At 35.7% G+C, this 23,857-nt stretch overlaps 2 long non-coding RNA genes across 2 annotated transcripts; both read right to left on the bottom strand.

Annotated features, from left to right (window-relative positions):
• Positions 1-880: 880 nt before the first annotated feature.
• Positions 881-12,913, bottom strand: LOC148762509 (uncharacterized). Its single transcript, XR_016026475.1, has 2 exons — positions 12,773-12,913; positions 881-1,474 (listed from the first exon to the last, which is right to left on the bottom strand). It is a non-coding gene; the product is annotated as an uncharacterized LOC148762509 (long non-coding RNA).
• An 873-nt stretch (positions 12,914-13,786) lies between these two features.
• Positions 13,787-15,852, bottom strand: LOC148762508 (uncharacterized). The gene is made up of 3 exons (XR_016026495.1): positions 15,573-15,852; positions 14,841-14,924; positions 13,787-13,985 (listed from the first exon to the last, which is right to left on the bottom strand). It is a non-coding gene; the product is annotated as an uncharacterized LOC148762508 (long non-coding RNA).
• Positions 15,853-23,857: the final 8,005 nt, after the last annotated feature.

Genomic DNA, 23,857 nt, shown 5'->3' with positions numbered 1-23,857 from the left:
ATGTACTCATCCATTCAATCCCTAACTCATCTTCAGAGGTTTCCAGGGTGCCACACAATTAGCCTCATGTTGTTACTAACCCTTGTCATTTTATTGTATTAAAACAGATATTACAAATTCTCGTAATGATATTCTATATAAACTGATTTTCTATACCAGTCTCGTAATTCTTCCTTCACACTTTCATTATTTGGTATCTTATCTCAATATAGTCATCTTAAAAATCTTTCAAAATTTTTTTTTATTATATGCCTCTATACAAGGCAATAAAGAAGTTTTTCAATTCATTTGGGTAAACATTCTCCAGAATATTTAAGACTCCCAGATAACAAAACACAATGACCAACAGCCAAAATTCAATTTGGAAGCTCATTATCATGTCACTCCCATCTTACTCATGCATCATAAGCGTGAGGTATTTGAAGCAGTATAGCGTTGAACAGTCAATGCTGAAGTATTGTAGCTATAGAAATTTTCTCATCAAAGCTATTTGTTTACATTCAAAGTCACCACATCAATCATTCTCAATCAGTGGTTTCCCTTTTAGATATATATCATGAGTTCCATAAGTATAGGTACCTTCTATTTTCTTGTCATACACACTAAGCTAGATTAATACTTTCATCTCATGTCATCTTTTGACGTTTATCAACATTCATAAAATTCCACCTCAAAACATCCTTTCCATACAGTGTAATAAGTTCATGATAAATATACCACTCCACACATAAGTTGCTTACTATCTACAACTTTCCTCAAATTTATTGTCATCCTTATCCCATTTATCTTCTTTGTCTTATACTCCAATAATCTTATTGACTTTCGGTATAATTAACTACGAAAATAGCTCAGCTTCCTCCTTATTTTATTCTCACAATCCTTACTGAATCAAAATTTTATATTCCCCATATTCCATAATTTAACTTCATTGGGTTATATTTGTGCCCGACTATTACCTCATAGTATCATAACATCACTGAATAATCCCCTTCATGCTTAAATTACAATCATTAACTTAATCACATTATCCATTCCGAATGTCATTTATAACCTTATTGCTTCCTTCTATAACCTTCCTCAATAATTATATCACCAATTTATCTCTGTTATAGTAAAAGATTCCCATACATATCCAATTATTTAAACTACTATTTTACATTCCGTTCGAGTCATACAAAATAAAAGCCACTCCTAACTCCTTTACACAGGTAACTACTACATTTTCCCTTAAACGACACTTGCCTAGATTTATGACAATACAACTTCAACTAAAGTATTAAACATCTTTAGGTTTCGCATTGTCCTGATCCAGGCACATCAATGGATCCTCTTCCTCCTGAGATTTTCTCCTTTGTTCTTCAATCCAGGCTTGTTGTATTCTCCTACGTTCCTCATCACTTATCGGTGCAACATTTCTTCCACAACCAGGAGGAAAATGTCGTACAACGTTCACCCCCCTACGGGGTTTACTTACCTGTCACGACCCGGAACCTCCCTCAGGCCCATGACAATCGCCGCGACGTCCCGATTGACACTCATTATCCGGAATGCCAACCGGAACCCCGCAAGGCTTACATATCAGTTTCTTTCCTTTCTTGTGAGCAATCATTGTTAGATATCGAGTCTTTAGAGAATATATACTATTTTAGATCAAAAACAATCAAAATAAAATTTTCGCCACATAGGGGTATTTTGGTCATTTTTTTTTCTCAAAAATTTCAAAACTGGCTAAAACGTAATATACAAGTACAAAATACATAATTCATATTCAAAATGAGTTTAAAAGTCTAAAATCTTCATTTAAAACGAAATTACGATTATTTGAATAAAATAAGAAAATAAAAGAAATATTAAGGGAAATATTCTATTTTCTTATAAAACAATATTTATAAAGTTATACGTGAATAATTTTTATAGCGTAAAAGCTAAATAAATTTATACATACTGAAATACAGTAAGCCAAAATATTTAATTTAATTTACAATAACCAGATGGCCCCCGAATAAACAAAAGTAAAGAGGACTGTGAACCTACGATTTGGAAAATGCAGATCCAATAGTAGTCCTCGATGAGATCAGCTATCTACAGTCTATACTGAACCTGAAATGGGTGGAAAGGAGTTGGGTGAGATTTTGCAATCCCAATGAGTAAACAGACATTATCATAAATATCTAAAGGCGAGTAAAATGGAGGCAAGTTTAAACAATAAATTTCAACCCATTTCATAATGTTTTCAATTTATTTCTTAAACCATAAAATATTTGTAATTTACCAAAACAATTGTTAAGGCTTATATCTTTTATAAAAACAAGGCTCAAGCCAAAACTAATCCTCGGGGATACCTTGGCCGAGGCATCTAACCGAGTCCGCCAAGGGTGTTAAAATATTCACACGTGAAACACATTTTTATTTTTAAAACCAGCCGTTCCTTGGCGTTGGCCGAGTTACACATTCACGTGGGGGTTCGACGTGAAGTGAACTCTAATACTACCCCAGGAGTTACCCTCCTCGCCTCTACAACCGGAGTAACTATATAACTGGGTTTACCGTGCCCCTCTAATAGGCAGTCCACGGAAACCCGTCACTGCAGTGACTAACCCACCAATTTTAATAAAATTTCGACAATATAACGTGGCTTTTATTTATTTATCCAGCCTGCATAGTAAAACAACTTACATAAATTTCCCAATGCATTCACAAAATATAGCCACATATACTCATTTCTCATAAGCCATTCCTAGGAAAATAAATATTTTTCAAGTCAATTTGTAGCCTCCAATTACTCAATTTCATAATCAATACAATATATTTTTATTTGTCACATTTATTCCTAAAACATCAAAAATCCCGTTTTAATCTCGTTCTCATTTCATAAAATACATAAAGGGCATTTAAAATAAACTCTAGATAATTTACAATAATAATAAGTTTACTCACCGTTTGTACAAACTAAAAGCTTTCTAAGCGCCCCGATCACTACTCGTCGGGTACGACTTCTTTGCCTTTTCCGGAAGGCTCTCCTCCTAGACACATTACAAAAATTTACACAATTCATCACATTGATGCTAAATCACTATATAATTAACTTAAATCCTATACTAATGCATGGTATGAAATGCAATACCCTAAAACGGCTTAAATGCGGTATTAACCTATTTTTGGCACTTTGCCCGATAAATTGCTAACGCGCTCCATTTTAGCTCTAAATCATCCCATTCTCTCTCCAACATTTCTAACCATAAAATATCAGCCGATAACCTTCTAAAAACAACAAAAATCAGCTCACTCCCTTCCTTGAAAAATTCGGCCAAAAATGGGACATTAACTCGGTAAATTTTCTACTTTGTTTTTCTATCACGTTTAATCGTTTTTCATCATTTTCTCTTCATTTCCCTTAGAATAAAATCAATTCATCATCATTGTACAGCATTGAGCATCCAGCCAAGAGTGGGTATTGTGAAAATTTAATGATTTCTTGCCCAATTTAATTTCTAAACACATTTAACTAACTAAAACTATCAATTTAACTAAAAATCAAAACCTAAAAATTTCAATTTCTCTCTCCTAGAATTTCGTCCAGCCCTTGATATCACTTTTTGATCTCTCTCCTCAAGCATGCTAAATGGAAATAAAGGCATAGGAAAGGTAGAAATCAAGCTAAAATCGAAAAATCTTACCGTTAGACGCGTAAACGGTCGAAAACCGCGAATTTCTCTTTGAATTTTCTTGTTTCTCTTTGGTTTTTCTTTTCTTCTTCCTTTCCTCTCTATTTCCTCTGTTTTTCTTCCTTATGGCCGGCCAGCACTCAAAATTTGGGTTTAAATGGCTGACTTTTCATTAAAATAATATTATTTCATTAAAAAATGCCATGTGTCACTTTCCCATTGGCCCATTTTTAAAATTTCATCCATTTGTTTCCAAATTTTCACCATACACTTGTCTCATATATTCATAGCTTAGATAAAATTCTCAGACTCATCCAAAGTCTCGGTGGAGTAATTTTTGCAATTTACACTTTTGCCCCCGTAAAAGTCAAAAATTACATTTTTGCCCCAAAAATTGAAAAATTGTCCATAGACATATTTTTCACCCCTTATACTCATACCATTCTCCAATTTGTCAAATTTGATCTAAATTCTCTCAAAATCTCAAATTTTGTCCGTGGGTGGCAAAATTACGATTTTGCCCCTACACTCCAAAAATCACCAGAATTAAACTTTTTCACTTCCTATCATTAAATTATACTCCAAATAGTTAATCTTGGTCAAAAATTTCACTCCATGATCAAATTATTATCTTAGGTGGCAAAATGACGATTTTGCCCTTAAATATCAAAATTTCTAATTTTACCCCAAATGAACCCTCGAACTCCGAACAATCATTTTTAGTCATTCATGGACTATAAAATATTAAATTTCATCCTACAATTCCTATTTGAACTAGTTCGAGGTTAAATAAATTTAAGTGTACCGTTAGGTACAATATCAGGTTTCGTTTATTCTTAGGTGCTTTTCTAGTGTAATAACATGCTACTCAATGCATGTATGTCATGACATGTATTTATAGGGTCGGGTTTTACAATTCTACCCCCCTTAAAATAAAATTTTGACCTCAAAATTTCACTTACCAGATTCGACAAATAGATGCGGGTATTGGTTTCTCATCTGATGCTCTACTTCCCATGTCATTTCCTCCATTCGAGCATTTTTCCACAATACTTTGACCATTGAAATACTCTTGTTTCTCAGTACTCGATCCTTTCGATCCAAGATACTCACAGGTTGTACCTCGAACTTCAAATCGTCATGCAACTCGATCGGAGGTGCTTCGAGGACGTGAGAAGGATCTGGTACATATTTCTTAAGCATGGAGACATGGAAAACGTTGTGGATCCGATCTAACTCCAGAGGTAATTCTAACCGATAAGCCACTGGTCCAATCCTTTCAATTATTCGGAATGGTCCAATATATCTCGGGTTGAGCTTTCCCCTCTTCGCAAATCGAATCACACCTTTCATTATCCAATAAAACACCATAATTTATCATGATAGTATAATCAATAAGATTTAATACTTCAAAGTATTCAAATTATTACCTTTCCAAGGAGAAACCTTAAGAAAAACTTTATCATCGATCTCAAACTCCAAGTCTTTTCTCCGTTTATCTGCATAGCTCTTCTGCCTATCCTGGGCTACCTTTAGCCTCTCTCGTATAACCTTGATCTTGTCATTAGTTAGCTCGATCAATTCCACACTCACTAACTTTCTTTCACCCACTTCATCCTAACAAAGTGGAGTACGACATTTCCTTCCATATAAAGCTTCGTATGGTGCCATACCAATGCTAGACTGAAAGCTATTGTTGTAAGCAAATTCCACCAATGGCAAATGTCTGTCCCAACTCCCAATAAAGTCAATGACACAAGCCCGTAACATATCCTCCAAGGTCTGGATAGTCCTCTCTGACTGACCATCAGTCTGTGGGTGAAAAGCAGTGCTAAATTTCAATTTGGTTCCGAGAGCTTCTTGAAATTTCGGCCAGAATCGAGAAGTGAATCGAGGATCTCGATCTGACACTATAGAAACGGGAACTCCATGTAGCCTCACAATCTCATCTATATAGAGCTGAGCCAGCTTCTCAATAGAGTATGTACTATGGACAGCTAAAAAATGAGCGGACTTAGTCAACCGATCTACGATCACCCAGATCGCATCCTTTCCCCTCTGTGTCCGCGGCAATCCCAAAACAAAATCCATAGTTACATGCTCCCATTTCCACTCGGGAACAAGTAAAGACTGAAGTGTACCTGCTGGCCTCTGATGCTCCGCCTTAACTTGCTGACATACGAGACACTTTGCTACGAATTCTGCTACGTCTCGCTTCATACCCGGCCACCAATAATTCTCCCTGATAGTCCTATACATCTTGGTGCTTCCGGGATGTAATGCATAAGCAGATGAATGAGCTTCTTCCATGATCGCCTGTCTCAACTGGTTTCCCTCAGGAACACAAACTCGATCTTTAAACATCAAGACGTTATCCTCTCCAAATCTGAACTCACTGACTCCCCCATCGGTCAGTTTTTGAATTTCTTTTCTTAACTCATCATCAGTCCTCTGAATGTCCTTGAATTGATTAAGTAACGAAGGTCGCACAATGAAGTTTGCCAATAAGGATCCATCCTCACCATTTCTCAACTGGACCCCAAGAGATTTCATCTCTATTAATGCTGGAAAATAACAACTCTGAAGTGCTGCTAAAGACGATGAAGACTTACGACTTAAGGCATCAGCTACAACGTTCGCCTTTCCCGGATGATAGTCTATCACCAAGTCATAATCTTTTATCAACTCCAACCATCGCCTTTGCCTCAAATTAAGCTCCTTTTGGGTGAGCAAATATTTTAAACTCTTATGATCCGTAAATATCCGACAATGCTCACCATACAAGTAATGCCTCCAGATTTTTAAAGCAAACACCACTGCTGCTAACTCTAAATCATGGGTAGGGTAATTTGCTTCATGCCTCTTTAGCTGTCTAGAAGCATAAGCCACAACTTTTTCATCCTGCATCAATACGCACCCTAACCCCAACTTTGAGGCATCACTATATACTACAAATCCCTTACCATTAACAGGAAGTGTTAAAACGGGAGCGGAGGTTAACCGGTTCTTTAGCTCCTGAAATCGATTCTCACAAACATCATCCCACACAAACTTAACTCCCTTACGAGTTAGACGGGTCAAAGGAGCTGCTATTAAGGAAAACCCCTGAACAAACCTCCGATAATAACCGGCTAATCCGAGGAAACTACGAATCTCCGTCACTGTCTTAGGTTGCTCCCATTGTAAAATTGCCTCTACTTTCTTAGGATCAACATATATTCCAGTTCTCGATACTACGTGTCCCAAGAATACCACTTCCTGTAACCAAAACTCACACTTCGAAAACTTTGCATACAACTGTCTTTCCCTCAAAGTTTGTAATACTATACGCAAGTGGGCAGCGTGCTCATCATTATCTCTCGAGTAAACCAGTATGTCATCAATGAACACAATAACAAACTTGTCCAGGTAAGGGTGGAACACCCTATTCATGAGATCCATAAAAGCTGCCGGTGCGTTAGTTAACCCGAAAGGCATGACCAAGAACTCATAATGACCGTACCGAGTGCTGAACGCTGTCTTGGGTACATCTTGTTCTTTAATCCTCAACTGATGATACCCAGACCTTAGATCAACCTTGGAAAACACTGTAGCTCCCTGTAATTGATCGAAAAGATCATCAATCCTCGGTAACGGATACTTGTTCTTAATGGTCATTCTGTTAAGCTGTCGGTAATCGATACATAACCGAAGTGTACCGTCTTTCTTTTTCACAAATAAAACCGGTGCTCCCCACGGAGATATACTAGGGCGTATAAAACCCTTGTCCACCAACTCTTGCAATTGTACTTTCAACTCCTTCAACTCTACCGGAGCCATTCTATATGGAGGGATAGAAATAGGTGCGGTACCCGAAAGTAAATCAATAGGGAACTCAAGCTCTCGATCAGGAGGCAGTCCCGGTAAATCATCAGGAAATACATCAGGAAACTCACTTACTATCGGGACATCCTCCAACTTAGGTTCCCCCTTTGAAGTATCAATCACGTATGCCAAATAAGTCGAATACCCTTTCTACACTAATTTCGAAGCTTTGATGGCCGAGATTACACAGGACGGTAATACTCGACGTTTCCCTACAAACACAATCTCTGCTCCCTCCGAATTTCGAAGAACAACTTCCTTTCGGAAACAATCCACGTTCGCTCGATGTGCAGTTAACCAGTCCATACCCAATATTAGATCAAAATCTAGGATCTCTAGAGGAATTAAGTCACCCATAAATTCTTCCTCGCCTACCTTTACCCCACAGTCTCTATAACAACTATTTCTAACTAGCTTTTCTCCTAAAGGGGTGTGAATTACAATTTCTTCCTCTAATGGTGACAAGTTTCTATCAGCAATTGATGCAAATGTGGTGCTCACATAAGACCTATCTGAGCCAGAATCTATCAAAACATAAGCATCTTTATCAAATAAAGACATAGTACCTGTCACTACTCCAGGTCGGACATGTGCCTCATCTTCCGTCACAGCGAAAACTCTTGTCGAGGTACGAGTCTGTGGTCTCGAAGGTGGATGTGCCGGGGTATTACTCTCCACACCGGACCGTATGGCTACTCCTTGTCTCGGTGGCAACCCAGAAGAATCTCTCCTCTGTATATCAGTGCGAGCTGGTGAAGATGATGCAACTACCGTGGCTCGTCCTAACCGTGGGCAATTACTCCTAATATGACCCGTTTGTCCACATTGGAAACATCTTGTTGGCTCTCTACATAGCCCACTATGATAATTCCCACAATTTCTGCATCTGTCAGAACCTCCAAAACTCTTCCCAGAACCAGTCATAGCAGATCTGCTAAACCTCGAAGGTCTCTGTTGTGATGGTGGAAATGGAGGTCGAGGAGATGTCACGGAAACAGAAGTAGTACTCCCTGAAATCGCTGAGTCCTTGCCTCTTTTTACTGGCTGACTAGAAGACATACCAGGATTCCTCCTTTTTGCAAACTCAGTCCGAATCCTCCTATTCTCAGTCGCGAGCTTCTCAGCTCGTAAAGCCATCTGTACCACCTCCTTATGCGGCTCCCTACCAGTCACTGTCATCCGCTCTCTAATCTCATTACGGAGCCCTTCCTCGAAATAACTGGCCTGATCCTGCTCAGATTTTACCAGATCTGGCACATATAACATTAACTCGTTAAAACGAGTCTCGTACTCCTCTACAGTTAGATTTCCCTGTTTCAAACTCAGAAATTCTCTCTTCTTTTCTTTCTGATGGAAATAAGTGAAATACTGACCATCGAATTCCCTGAGAAAATCAGACCATGTCTGAGGAGTAGCGGAACGGGACTTCACCGAATTCCACCAAGTACGAGCCCTCTTCTCTAATAATCTCGTAGCCACCATCAGCTTCATGTCGTCGTCTAATCTCATATCAGAGAGTGTCTCTGAAACCTGATTAATCCAGTCCTTTGCCACAGTGGCATCCAACTCACCCGTGAAAGATACACAACCCAATTGCCTAGCCTCCTTCAGCTTCTTGGAAATGGATACATCTTGTACTGGTGGTGGAACTAAAGGAGTAGTTGGAGGCACTACAGGTGGAACTTGACCAGTCTGAGCTTGACCAGCCATTGCTGCAAAGAAAGCTGCCAATGCTTGTGCTGCCTCAGTAGGCATGGCGGGAATACCCGTAGGTGGCTGAGGAGATGGAGGATGTGGAGGACTATCGGTCTGCTCAGCAGCAGGTGCTGCCCGAATGGTAAATGCAGCTGATTCCTCCTCTACTATATTTGGCTGATGACGTTGGGAACGACCTTTTCCCCTCCCAACCGATCTAGTGAGAGGTGGACGTCCGCGTCGAGGAGGCATTGTAATCTATAAAAAAAATACGAGCAAGTTTAGGTAACCTTAAGCTCTATATGCAGATGCATGCATTCTATTCAACCTAACCTAACTTAACTTAATCCGGGGCCACACTGATATTGTAAATTTTTAAAACAACTTTAAAACTAAAAACTTTGATCTTTAAAACCAAAAGCTTTGATACCAATAGAATTGTCACGACCCGGAACCTCCCTCAGGCCCATGACAATCGCCGCGACGTCCCGATTGACACTCATTATCCGGAATGCCAACCGGAACCCCGCAAGGCTTACATATCAGTTTCTTTCCTTTCTTGTGAGCAATCATTGTTAGATATCGAGTCTTTAGAGAATATATACTATTTTAGATCAAAAACAATCAAAATAAAATTTTCGCCACATAGGGGTATTTTGGTCATTTTTTTTTCTCAAAAATTTCAAAACTGGCTAAAACGTAATATACAAGTACAAAATACATAATTCATATTCAAAATGAGTTTAAAAGTCTAAAATCTTCATTTAAAACGAAATTACGATTATTTGAATAAAATAAGAAAATAAAAGAAATATTAAGGGAAATATTCTATTTTCTTATAAAACAATATTTATAAAGTTATACGTGAATAATTTTTATAGCGTAAAAGCTAAATAAATTTATACATACTGAAATACAGTAAGCCAAAATATTTAATTTAATTTACAATAACCAGATGGCCCCCGAATAAACAAAAGTAAAGAGGACTGTGAACCTACGATTTGGAAAATGCAGATCCAATAGTAGTCCTCGATGAGATCAGCTATCTACAGTCTATACTGAACCTGAAATGGGTGGAAAGGAGTTGGGTGAGATTTTGCAATCCCAATGAGTAAACAGACATTATCATAAATATCTAAAGGCGAGTAAAATGGAGGCAAGTTTAAACAATAAATTTCAACCCATTTCATAATGTTTTCAATTTATTTCTTAAACCATAAAATATTTGTAATTTACCAAAACAATTGTTAAGGCTTATATCTTTTATAAAAACAAGGCTCAAGCCAAAACTAATCCTCGGGGATACCTTGGCCGAGGCATCTAACCGAGTCCGCCAAGGGTGTTAAAATATTCACACGTGAAACACATTTTTATTTTTAAAACCAGCCGTTCCTTGGCGTTGGCCGAGTTACACATTCACGTGGGGGTTCGACGTGAAGTGAACTCTAATACTACCCCAGGAGTTACCCTCCTCGCCTCTACAACCGGAGTAACTATATAACTGGGTTTACCGTGCCCCTCTAATAGGCAGTCCACGGAAACCCGTCACTGCAGTGACTAACCCACCAATTTTAATAAAATTTCGACAATATAACGTGGCTTTTATTTATTTATCCAGCCTGCATAGTAAAACAACTTACATAAATTTCCCAATGCATTCACAAAATATAGCCACATATACTCATTTCTCATAAGCCATTCCTAGGAAAATAAATATTTTTCAAGTCAATTTGTAGCCTCCAATTACTCAATTTCATAATCAATACAATATATTTTTATTTGTCACATTTATTCCTAAAACATCAAAAATCCCGTTTTAATCTCGTTCTCATTTCATAAAATACATAAAGGGCATTTAAAATAAACTCTAGATAATTTACAATAATAATAAGTTTACTCACCGTTTGTACAAACTAAAAGCTTTCTAAGCGCCCCGATCACTACTCGTCGGGTACGACTTCTTTGCCTTTTCCGGAAGGCTCTCCTCCTAGACACATTACAAAAATTTACACAATTCATCACATTGATGCTAAATCACTATATAATTAACTTAAATCCTATACTAATGCATGGTATGAAATGCAATACCCTAAAACGGCTTAAATGCGGTATTAACCTATTTTTGGCACTTTGCCCGATAAATTGCTAACGCGCTCCATTTTAGCTCTAAATCATCCCATTCTCTCTCCAACATTTCTAACCATAAAATATCAGCCGATAACCTTCTAAAAACAACAAAAATCAGCTCACTCCCTTCCTTGAAAAATTCGGCCAAAAATGGGACATTAACTCGGTAAATTTTCTACTTTGTTTTTCTATCACGTTTAATCGTTTTTCATCATTTTCTCTTCATTTCCCTTAGAATAAAATCAATTCATCATCATTGTACAGCATTGAGCATCCAGCCAAGAGTGGGTATTGTGAAAATTTAATGATTTCTTGCCCAATTTAATTTCTAAACACATTTAACTAACTAAAACTATCAATTTAACTAAAAATCAAAACCTAAAAATTTCAATTTCTCTCTCCTAGAATTTCGTCCAGCCCTTGATATCACTTTTTGATCTCTCTCCTCAAGCATGCTAAATGGAAATAAAGGCATAGGAAAGGTAGAAATCAAGCTAAAATCGAAAAATCTTACCGTTAGACGCGTAAACGGTCGAAAACCGCGAATTTCTCTTTGAATTTTCTTGTTTCTCTTTGGTTTTTCTTTTCTTCTTCCTTTCCTCTCTATTTCCTCTGTTTTTCTTCCTTATGGCCGGCCAGCACTCAAAATTTGGGTTTAAATGGCTGACTTTTCATTAAAATAATATTATTTCATTAAAAAATGCCATGTGTCACTTTCCCATTGGCCCATTTTTAAAATTTCATCCATTTGTTTCCAAATTTTCACCATACACTTGTCTCATATATTCATAGCTTAGATAAAATTCTCAGACTCATCCAAAGTCTCGGTGGAGTAATTTTTGCAATTTACACTTTTGCCCCCGTAAAAGTCAAAAATTACATTTTTGCCCCAAAAATTGAAAAATTGTCCATAGACATATTTTTCACCCCTTATACTCATACCATTCTCCAATTTGTCAAATTTGATCTAAATTCTCTCAAAATCTCAAATTTTGTCCGTGGGTGGCAAAATTACGATTTTGCCCCTACACTCCAAAAATCACCAGAATTAAACTTTTTCACTTCCTATCATTAAATTATACTCCAAATAGTTAATCTTGGTCAAAAATTTCACTCCATGATCAAATTATTATCTTAGGTGGCAAAATGACGATTTTGCCCTTAAATATCAAAATTTCTAATTTTACCCCAAATGAACCCTCGAACTCCGAACAATCATTTTTAGTCATTCATGGACTATAAAATATTAAATTTCATCCTACAATTCCTATTTGAACTAGTTCGAGGTTAAATAAATTTAAGTGTACCGTTAGGTACAATATCAGGTTTCGTTTATTCTTAGGTGCTTTTCTAGTGTAATAACATGCTACTCAATGCATGTATGTCATGACATGTATTTATAGGGTCGGGTTTTACATTACCACTGTTACTTTCTCCTTATTCTTTTCTGGTTGTTCCCTTACATTTCTCCCACAGCCTGGTGGAAAGTGTCGGACTACTGTCACACTCTTCCTAGAACGAATACCTCCTTCGGCTATCCTTAATTTCCCCCTTTCTTTAGCATATTCCTTAGATTCTCTCAAAAAGGAACCTCTCATGCTTACATTAATATTATTACTATTTGCACTTTTTGGACTACTCGATTCAGGCTGCCATCGGCTCCTAGCAGTAGAATCTAGCGATCCCTCGCTAATACTATGAGAGGCGTCGAGACTACCGTCTCTCCTAGACATGGTGTGTGTGTCACCAGCGCACCTCAAAACCTATACGCAACCAAGTAGTAATTACTTAATCATTCATGTATCCCCAAAGTAGGTAGGTTTCTATATGTAGATGCATGCATTCTATTCAATCTAACCTAACTTAACTTATCTAAACTTAACTGGACTTGGGGCCACGTAGTGTCAGTGTGGATTTCTTAAAACAACCTTAAAATAAAAAACTTTAAAATCCAAAGCTTTAAAATCAAAATATCTGATCTTTAAACCATGCTCTGATACCAATCTAAATTGTCACGACCCGGAACTCCCCATCGAGCCCGTGACAACCGCCGCGAAGCCTCGACAAACATTCTTCACCCCGAATGTCGATCGAAACCTCGCAAGGCTCTCGTATCAGCTTTCGCACTTCTCCGGTGAGCAATAGTTATCAAATAATCAAAATACGAAGGATTACAAATCATTTCCAAATCATAACATAACATATTGTTTTTTTTTTTTTTTGCTCACAGGGGCATTTTCGTCATTTTTATCGAAAACCTCGAAACTTGCTAAAAATGTAGTAGGTAAGCCGAAAATATATATTTAATGATTAAAAAAAAATTAAGTATCTAAAACGTTCATTTGAAGTGAAAATTTGACCATTTGAATATGATAAAAGTATTCAATAAAATAAACTATTTTCTTGTAAAATAATTTTCATAAAACTATCGGTACATAATTCTTATAGCGTAAAAGATAATTATATTCATATATACTATAAAGCAAATAACCAAAGCATAAAATTTCTTTTACAGTGACACGTGGGCCCATATCTATCCAAAATGCATCGGAAGCTGGAAACCTACAGCTTTTACCGATTCGAGTCCAAATGAAGGTCCTTGTTCAAGTCAGCTAACTACGAAATTCCCTGAGCCTGAAATGTGAGGAAATGAGGGTGGTGAGATTATAAAATCCCAGTGAGTAAACAGATACCATCTAAACTATCTAAAGTCGAGTAAATGGAGACAATTAAAATAAATCATCATACTGTAATTTCATTACCATTCAACTCATTTCAACCAAATAAAATCAATCCATAAAAATCGAGTAATCAACTTGGCTTATGAAATTCTTAAAACTTTGGCTCGTGCCAAAACTCATACTCGGTGATACCTTGCGCAGGGCATCTAACCGAGTCCGCCAAGGCTGTTAAAATTTTGTGTACACTTAAAATATATTTTTGTTTGAAAAAAATATAGCCGTTCCTTGGCGTTGGCTGAGTTCCCCTTCACGTGGTGGTTTGGCGTGAAGTGAACCCTAAGCTATACCCCAGGAGATACCCTACGCGCCTCTCCGTTCGAGGTAATAATATAATGGAGTTTACCGTGCCCCTCTAATAGGCTGGTCCACGGAACCCCCTCTGCAGTAAATAATTAATATATAATCCACCAATCAATAAAATTCATTCTAGCATGTCATGGCAATTTATCACAACCTAGCCTCTCAAGGCTGAATACACAGTATAAATAATTATAACACCAAAATCAGTTTAGCCATTCATGCTCATTTATTATCATAAGCCATTCAATTCAGAACCATAAATTTGCAACACAAACTAGCAGTCTCCAATTACTCTATTTTCAAAACCAATATTCGATTTTTCAGAAAATTTATAAAATCACAATTTCCCTTAAAACATAACAATTTACCATTTAAACCCATTTTTCATAAAATCACATAGTTGTATAAAACTACTCTAGATAATTAAGACGATAATAAGTTTACTCACAATGTCTAGAATGCAGACTTTCGAAGCACTGTGTCTACTGGTCATCGGATGTAATTTTCTTGCCTTTATTGGAGGACTCACCACCTTGACACAGTACAAAATCGAGAATTCACTAAGTTGGTACTAAATCAAAATTAAACTAATTTGGACTACCAATGCATGATATGGAATGCAAAAATGCACTGGTAACTATCTAAATCCGGTATTAGCCTAATTCGTCTTATCACCCGATTAAATTCCTAACGGGTTCGTTTAAACTCCAATTTAATTCTTTTCAGTTTCTATACCTCAATTGCACCCAAATTAACTTAATGTCCCTCAGTGTGATGCAAATTATCAGTCCCAACAGCAAATTACGAAAATACCCCTAGTGGGTAAAAATTCATATTTTTGCTCTGAAAATTCCCATTATTTTTCTAGGCTCATAATTCATTATTCCTTAACCAATTCTCCTAGAATAAAATCAAACTCATCCTCACTCACTACATGGTAAATTCAGCCATTAATGGTTGGGGGAGAAAATAAATTCTTTTCTTGTTGTTTGGTTTCTAAATATGCTAAACTAACTAAAAACACTAACATAAATTAAAATCAAATAAATCCAACAACTTTCTCTCTCCTAACCCATTTTTTCAGAATTGAATTCATCATGAAAACATGTAATTTAATCATGGAAAATAAAGAGAAATGCTTGGGAATAAGAAAACTCAAGCTTAATAGAAAAAATCTCACCTTTTTCACTTAATTTCCTTGAAAATTCACACTTTTTCTTTGATTTTCTCTCTCTAGGGTTTTGTTTTCTCCTTTCTCTCTCTTGTTTCTTGCTTGGCCGAATGTTGAAGAAGAAGAATGGGTGGGCTGATTTTTTTTATGCATTTTTATTGTTTAATGAAATAATATTATTTTATTCATATTTTAAATATTTTATTAATTCATTTCTTTTTTCTAGCCATCCACTTGTCCTATTTTCTTTCACCATGCATTCCCTTTGACTTATCCAAGTCTTAAGTGATATTTCCAGATTTTTCCAAAGTTTTGGTGGAGCAAATTTTTCAAAATTACACTTTTGCCCCTGAACTTTTCAAAAATTACATTTTTACCCCAAAAATTGAAAATTTTCCATAATGCATAATTTTCACTCCTCATACTCATTTCACACTCCAAATAATTAAATTTGATCAAAATCCTTTCAAAAAATTAAATTTTCGATTCCGAATGGTAAAATTACCATTTTACCTTTTTACTCCAAATTATACCGAAATTAAAATTTTTCACTTCTAAACCTCAAATCTTACTCCAATAAGTCAAATGGGGCCAAAAATCTTTTCTAAAAATTTCCATTTTGTCCCCAGGTGGCAAAAATTTCGATTTGACTCCAAATTGATCGTCGAACTCCGAATTACCATATTAAACCATTCTGGGACTTTAAAATTCTTAATTTCATTGTGAATTCTCTATTTGATCTAGTTCGAGGCTTAAATCAACTTTGTTGTACGTCTAGGTATAATACCGACTTTTGTAAATTTTTTTTTTGGGACTCTCTTAGCATGCAAACATGCTATCCATCACATGTATGTCATGACAATTATTTTTATAGAGTCGAGCTTGTCATCTTCTCCCCCACTTGGATCAACCATATGATCCTTCTTCTTGATTGACTTCGACATCCAGTTAAATATTAATATTTAAAAAAATTTTATCTTGTCTCCTTGGTACGTGAAATACCTTATTATGCCTCGCTTGACTTCCGAATCGCCTTTTATCTCACAAATTCTCCTCTGATAAAATTATTATTATTTTATTATTATTTTCTCACTTGCGGAATATTTTATCCTAAACTACTCCTTTCGTCTTTTATCACTTCTAAACATTTTAATTGACCTCAATTTGCATTCGCTCAACTTTATTTATTACCATATCAAAGTATGGGGTATTTCATAGCACTTTGTTTATTTAATTGTAAATCGATAGTGGCCTTAGTATAAGTATTAAACTAAAGACTTTTGACCTCATTGTATATACTTATGATTATATGTTTTAAAGATTGAATTGATTATTATAATTATGGTTCAAGCTATGATATGAAAGTATATGGTTTAAGCACTAATATGGATTGGTGCACGAGTATAGTGAATTATCGAGAATCTCTAATAAGGCTTGCATGGGTTTGGTGGGCTACGCCTATTAGGCCCATGCATCGGTCGTGGCCCAAGATTTAGACTGTGACATTCCTTCTCCTAACTTCTTGGGCACCAAACCTGTAGCTTTTAGCCCCATTTTTTTGAGCACAACCAAACCCTAGAAAAGAGAAAAAAAAATGTTTCTTTCTTTCCTTCATTTTCTATTTCTACTCCACCATCACCAACACTTGAATTTCCAATTTTAAATCTTCATTTCCAAGGCTAAAAGGTATATATATTTTTAACTCTTAAAATTTATGAATTTATTGGTTATATTTTCAGATTTTATTTCCTAATTTCTTCAAATTCTTTTTCCTAGAAATATTAGGTTTTGTTGATCTTTATGCCTCCAAGCTCACCACGGTAAAGAAACTTTAAGTTTGAATAGTCAATTTAATGGGTTTGTGAATTAGACTAGAATTTTGGGTTAAAAATTAGGCTAGAATGTAGTTTATTCAAGAGTATGCTTATTAGAATTATTAAGTTTAAATTTATGATATATTTGAGGCTATTATTGTCTATTGGCAATTATAGGTTTTAATGGTGTTTCAGGACTACCTAGATTAAGATCTTATGGGTGCTAGTCTTATTAGGTAGCATTGTTAAGGTGAGTGAACTTGCATTAAATTAGTTTGGGAAATAAATATGTGTTGGGTCAAAGCACTTAAATGATTTTATTTGATTTTCTTTCTCTAAATCATGCCAGGAAACAAGCTTTTTGCAATAACCTCTCCCCGGTCGCTGTCGACGTCCAAGACTTTTGAAAAAGACCCATTAAGTCTCGAACAAGCTTGTCTAGAATTTGCTCGTTAATCCATTACATTCAATCACCATATAATATTGATACTTTCATATACTAAATTGAACCATAAATATAAAAATCAATATATGCATTAAAATCTATAATCTCCAAATTAATGCTTATATAAAAATTTAGAATTCGTTTACAACTTAATAAATAAAATGCTACGACTTGACCTCTAATAGCAGAGCAACTCAGAATAAAATGCTAGAAGATGCCTTTACCTATTCATAGTGGACCGAACGCGTCACTGACTACACGCTAGGCTGATCCCTATCTGCAAAAAGGGAAATAAAGGAGTGTGAGTCTAATTGACTCAATGATAATCATCGACTCAGCGAGTAGGGCGTAGATGGGAAAACAAGCAAACGACAGATCAGTTAAATATAAAAATGCAAGATTATAGAAGCAATTCATTTCAAACGAGGGTTTGTGCCTTATATAGAAATCGAGAATTTCTTATAAAGTATAAATAATCGAGGTAATAAAATTTTTCGCATCAAAATATATTAATAATCATTTTCGAATCAAATCAATAAAATTTAGCAAGCTCCCGCGAAACCAAATAATATTTAAAATCATGCACAAATCACAACTCACCCCATATGCGAGGAATTATAGATTCATTTCACAGATAAACAAATAGGGGAGCTGCGAAAAATCGTTTAATTCCATTTTCACCATGCAGAGAAATATAATTCATAATATTAAAACTTATTTCAACTTATATAAAACCATTACATTTTTGTCAAAAATAAACAACATGGCTTATGACTTTCTTAAAAACGTGGCTTGTGCCAAAATCATTCTCATACTCGGTTGTCAGGGATACCTTGGCCTGGGGCTATCCCAACCGAGTTCGCCAAGGCTGTTAAAAAGTCATGTACACATAAATCATGTTTTTTATTTTGAAAACATAGCCATTCCTTAGCGTTGGCTGAGTTCACCCTCACGTGGTGGTTCAACGTGAAGTGAACTCTAAAGTTGTACCTCTAGAGTTACCCTACACGCCTCTCCAACCGATGTAAGAATATACTCGGATTTCGTGCCCCTCAAAAGGACTACAGCAAGCTAAACCCACCATACAATAAAATTTGCAATAGCATGACATGGCAATTATTTTATTTTACAGCCTCTCAAGGTAAATCAACAGTTCATACATTTTCAACACATTTACCAATCCAGCCAATCATGCCCACATTATCATAAGCCATTCGATTCAAAATACAATTTATAACACAGCAAGTAGCAGTCTCCAATTACTCTTGAATTTCTTGGTTAAAATGAAATCACCTTTTAAAAGAATTCAAATTTGATCTTCAAGGGGATATTTTAAATCTTTCTCAAGATATCGATCCCCACATCACGTTAAAACTCTCTTTTCGTAAAATGTTCATTGTAAATATTTGCATGATATTTTGTATCAAAATAGCATGGTGAATATGTAATAAATTTCATGAATGCACACCACACAAACAATAAGGCACAATTTCCTTTGATGTAAATCTTTTTGAAAAGCTTGTTTCCCAGTTTAAAACACTTTACATATAATATATATATATATATATATATATATATATTCCAAATGATTTCTAAAAATAACTTACACCCACAATTCCTTAAAATTCTATCAACGCATGCTTTCCATAAATTTTGCACTTCACGTAAAATATATGTACATGTATATATATACGAAATTTTTAAAATTGACACCCCCTACCCACCTCATAATAGTGGGATATTACTTCACTATTGATTTGTACGAGTAATTAATTATTCCTATTTGTCGGTCACATACTTCGTTCGGCACATCTCCACGACAAACTTTCCATTGGGCCCTCTCCATGGGCTTTTCCATTTTTCCTATTTGGGCTAAGCCCATTTATTTTTATTTCCTATTGGGCCATGCCCACTTATTTTTTATTTTTTTTCTTTTCTTTTTCTTTCTTTTTCTCTCATCCACGTTTCTTTTTTTTTTCCTTTCCAGCCCCTCACTCCCTTCACCATCTTGGCTTCCTCTCTTCACCACCGTGGCTTTCTCTCTTCCTTTCCTCTCAAAATCAGTCACCAAAAGCCTCGTTTTCTCACCCTTTTTGCTATCATTTTCTGCTCTAAAATCAGCAGATTTCCAACTCAAATTTCCAACAACATAACCTCAAAATTCAGCAACACAGAGCTATCTAATTTTCTTGTACAAACTACCAGCAAACAGCTCAAATTTTTTCTGCACAAATTGGCAGCAAACATCTCAAATTTTCAACAGCCAAAGTTGTCTTTCAATGGCAGCAAAAATCTCCAAAAATTTCCAGCAACATAACCTCAAAATTCAGCAGCAAAAACCTTGAATTTTTAGCACCAAAATCCCTTTAAAAAGCACCGAATTTTCTCTCTCAAAGTGAAGCAAAAATCAGCTTCTTACCTCATAAATTTTCAGCTTTCTTCTTCCTCCAAAAATTGAGGCAAAAGCTCTCTTTTTCCTTCCTCTCCCACTATCAACCGACTTCCTTTCCTTTTTCTCTTTTATCTCTTTTTCATTTCTTTCATCTCACATGGTCGACCCCACCATCATTTCTACATTCTTCTCTTTTGTTTTCTTTGCTTTTTTTTTTGTCTTTCTTCCTGTCTTTCTTTTATTCTTGTGGCCGACCCCCCATTCCATCTTTATTCCTTTCTTTTGTTTTTGTCCTCATTCCATTCTTGACTCATGTGACCACTCATGTACATATAAAAATATTGTTTGACTTTTCAACATCTTTTCTTCATTATTTTATCATCCATTTTATTTTCATTTTATTTTTATTTCTTTAAAACAATAAAATTTACATATTATGCCTTAACTTCATTTTATTTAACACACTTCTCTCAAATTTTCATATTTTAAAATTAATTCTTCCGACACGTGTAAAAATTACAATTTCCTTCTATCTTCCTTTTCTTATACATGTATAATCAAAATATCGAGATCTCATTTCAACGCAGTGTCACCATAATATTTAAATATTTGCTTACCCGCGTTAACTCGATTTAATATAATCACGCTGCCACAATTATCATTGTTTTCCTTCAAAATTCTTCTTTACTTCTTCTCCCCTACTTAAATTAGTCATATTTCATTTTTCATGACTAATTCCGACAATATATAAAATATTAATATTTTAATAATATTTTATTGAATAAAATATTATTTTATTTCAAAATTTTTCACTTGCCTTCTTTGGTCCCGAAACACATCATTACATCTCGGTTTACTTCCGAATCATTCTTTAGCTTACTAATTCCTCTACAACAAAAATATTATTATTTAATTATTGTTTCTGCACGTGCGAAGCATTTTATTCTTGAACGTTCCTTTCATCCTTTGTTGCTCTTTAGCACGCCAATTCACATCAAACGATCATTCGTTTGATCAATAAAGTCTTATTTGTGTCCAACGAGGGTGCGGGGTATTACACTTTTGATGAAACGTTTTATGTTGTAAAATGTATAATGTGATGAACTCATGCATTCCTATATTTTGATGATATATATGTTATGCTTTGAATGATAATATTGTGTGATAATTGTAACTGCGCATGTGCGGTGTGGGAGTGCACATGTCGGTGATGACTGGTGATTCCAGCTATGTGCGGTGTGGGAGTGCACATGGGCTGATGTGTCACGACCCAATTTTTGGGCCATGACCGGCTCATGGACCCAATGGGCATAGCCCACCAAGCCCAAGCAAACCTATTATATAATTGTGATATCCCAACTTCTATAGGCTTGTAACTAAGTATAGATGTAATAATATGGGCTAGGGGTAGTTTCGTCATTTTCTCTAATAAGCTTCCAGAAGAAAGTTTTATGATATTTTAAGGCCTAAATAGGCATAAGATAGTATAAATGATGTGTGCTGATGAAAACATGAAGAAAACTAGAAGTTTCAATAATTTTCATAATAAGGGCAAAATGGTCATTTTTCACATCATGTTAAAATTTTAAGTTTTTATGAACCCAAGAATGTTTAGACCACTATGGATATTGTCCTAGTGTTAAAAGAGGTAAAAGATTGCATAAAAGATTAGAGGGTAGTAAGTTAATTGGTGGAGGCGTATTTTCGTAATTTTAAAGGAAAAGATAAGATTGCCTATAAATACCTTGAATTTCCAACGACTTCTTGAATTTTCCAGCAGCTGGTCTTCTTCTTCCTTTCTCCTCTCTCACGTTTCTTCAAACTCCATGGAAGCTTGACTTTCAAACTTCCACAACTTTTTCTCTCTAGCTCCAATTTTCATGCTTTTGGTGCACCCTTCCATAAACCCTTGTGCTATTTCATCTTCTCACTTCAAAAACCTTGAAATATCTTGTTTTGATACTTTCTCTCACTAGTTGGGCGTTTTAGAGAGAGAAAGAGAGAATCACTCCATTTATTTGGAAGCTATTGGAAGAGAATCCAGCTACAAAGGAACCCTAGGGTGAGTGATGCACCAAGTTTGATTTGAGCTGCAGAAAATGGCTAGTAATTGTGATTTATGAGCTGTTTTATTGTCTAGTATGTTCATTACTTTTTAGTGATTAAGATAGTGAACATAGATAGCCATTTAAAGTGGCAATTGAAAACTAGCTATGAGATAGCTTTCAGAGTTCATAATGTGTAAATTAATCTATTGTTTATGTTAATGTGATCCTAGGTTTTTAAGGAAGCACCATCATTCCAATTGGATCATTAGGGGAATTTGAGTCAATTAAAAGTTCTACAATCATTTGGTGAGTGGACTACCTTCAAAACTGATTTTGGGAATATGATGGATTTGAAAAAGTGTTTGAATGATTTTATACAATTTTTCATGAAAATGAATGCCTTGGGAACAAGCTTTTGAGAAAAGGTTTATGTTATGAAATGTGATTATTATGGATTTCTATGTGGCTGCATTATGTTGATATACATGTATGCTTGAGCATAATGTTGTGTAATTATATTGACTCGGCAATGTGAGAGTAGAGAGTGTGCATAAGCCTAGGATGACCGGGTTATGTGCGAGTAGGGAGTGCGCATAACCCGGTGATGACCCAGCCATGTGTGAGTAGGGAGTGCGCATGAGCTGGTGATGATGATGATTGGATGGTGTGATGATGATGATGGGTATGTATGTATATATATAAATATATATATATATATATGTAAATATGTGTGTTATAGGAAATTGATGGATAATGGGTTATGGTTGTAATGCATGTGAAACTTGACATGTTAAACCTTGAGAAATTGTTATGTGTTTTCATGTTGGTTTGGACCTTTTAGCAGGGTGGTTTTTCTTTTGGGAGAAAGGTAAATTTTGCATTGATGCCCTGTATTTTGCTGCAGCGAGAAACTCTCAGATTTGGAGGGGTACACTGGTCGAAAACTCGCTGCAGCGAGGATGCATTTTTGCTGCAGCGAGAATGACACTGTAGCTTCTCACTGAAGCTTCTCGCTGCAGCGAGAAACTTTCTATTTTCTGGGTTGCAATTTCGCTGCAGCGAGATTCAATCCCGCTACAGCGAAAAACCTTTTGTTTTGGTCTTCTATCTTGTCCAATTATTGACCTATCTTTCACTTCTTTGCTACCATATTAGGGCATGGACTTCCAACATTAAGGATTAAATGAGTTAAGTTTAAAATGAGGAGGTTTAATGAGAAATCCTCGGCCAGTTGAGAAACCCTCGTTCGGTTAATAACTAAATCCCAACGTCACTACAGCGGAAAACCTATAGCGAGAATGCCTTTCCGCTGCAGCAAAGATTCACTGTCGTATTTGACTTGCTTGTGAAATATTGAAGTTTTCATTTTTCAAATGATTCGATACGTATAGGTTCATGATTTTTAAATGATTAACCATTTAAGGGCTTGATGAGGGGTTTTTAATAAGAATAGAAACAAATTACATTGTTTTGAAAAAGAATGCATCATGATTTCATTAAAGATTCCTTATGGTATGCTTGTTCCCTTCCTTGTTCGCTCACTGGGTTTATACTCACCATTTCAAATTCATGTTTTCAGATCACGAGGCAGTTGG

This window comes from Theobroma cacao, chromosome 5, assembly GCF_053813885.1.
Source record: "Theobroma cacao isolate CCN51 chromosome 5, ASM5381388v1, whole genome shotgun sequence".
Lineage (NCBI taxonomy): Eukaryota > Viridiplantae > Streptophyta > Magnoliopsida > Malvales > Malvaceae > Theobroma > Theobroma cacao.
The sequence above is the reverse complement of the archived record's forward strand: the minus strand, read 5'-3'. Positions and strand labels throughout refer to the sequence as shown.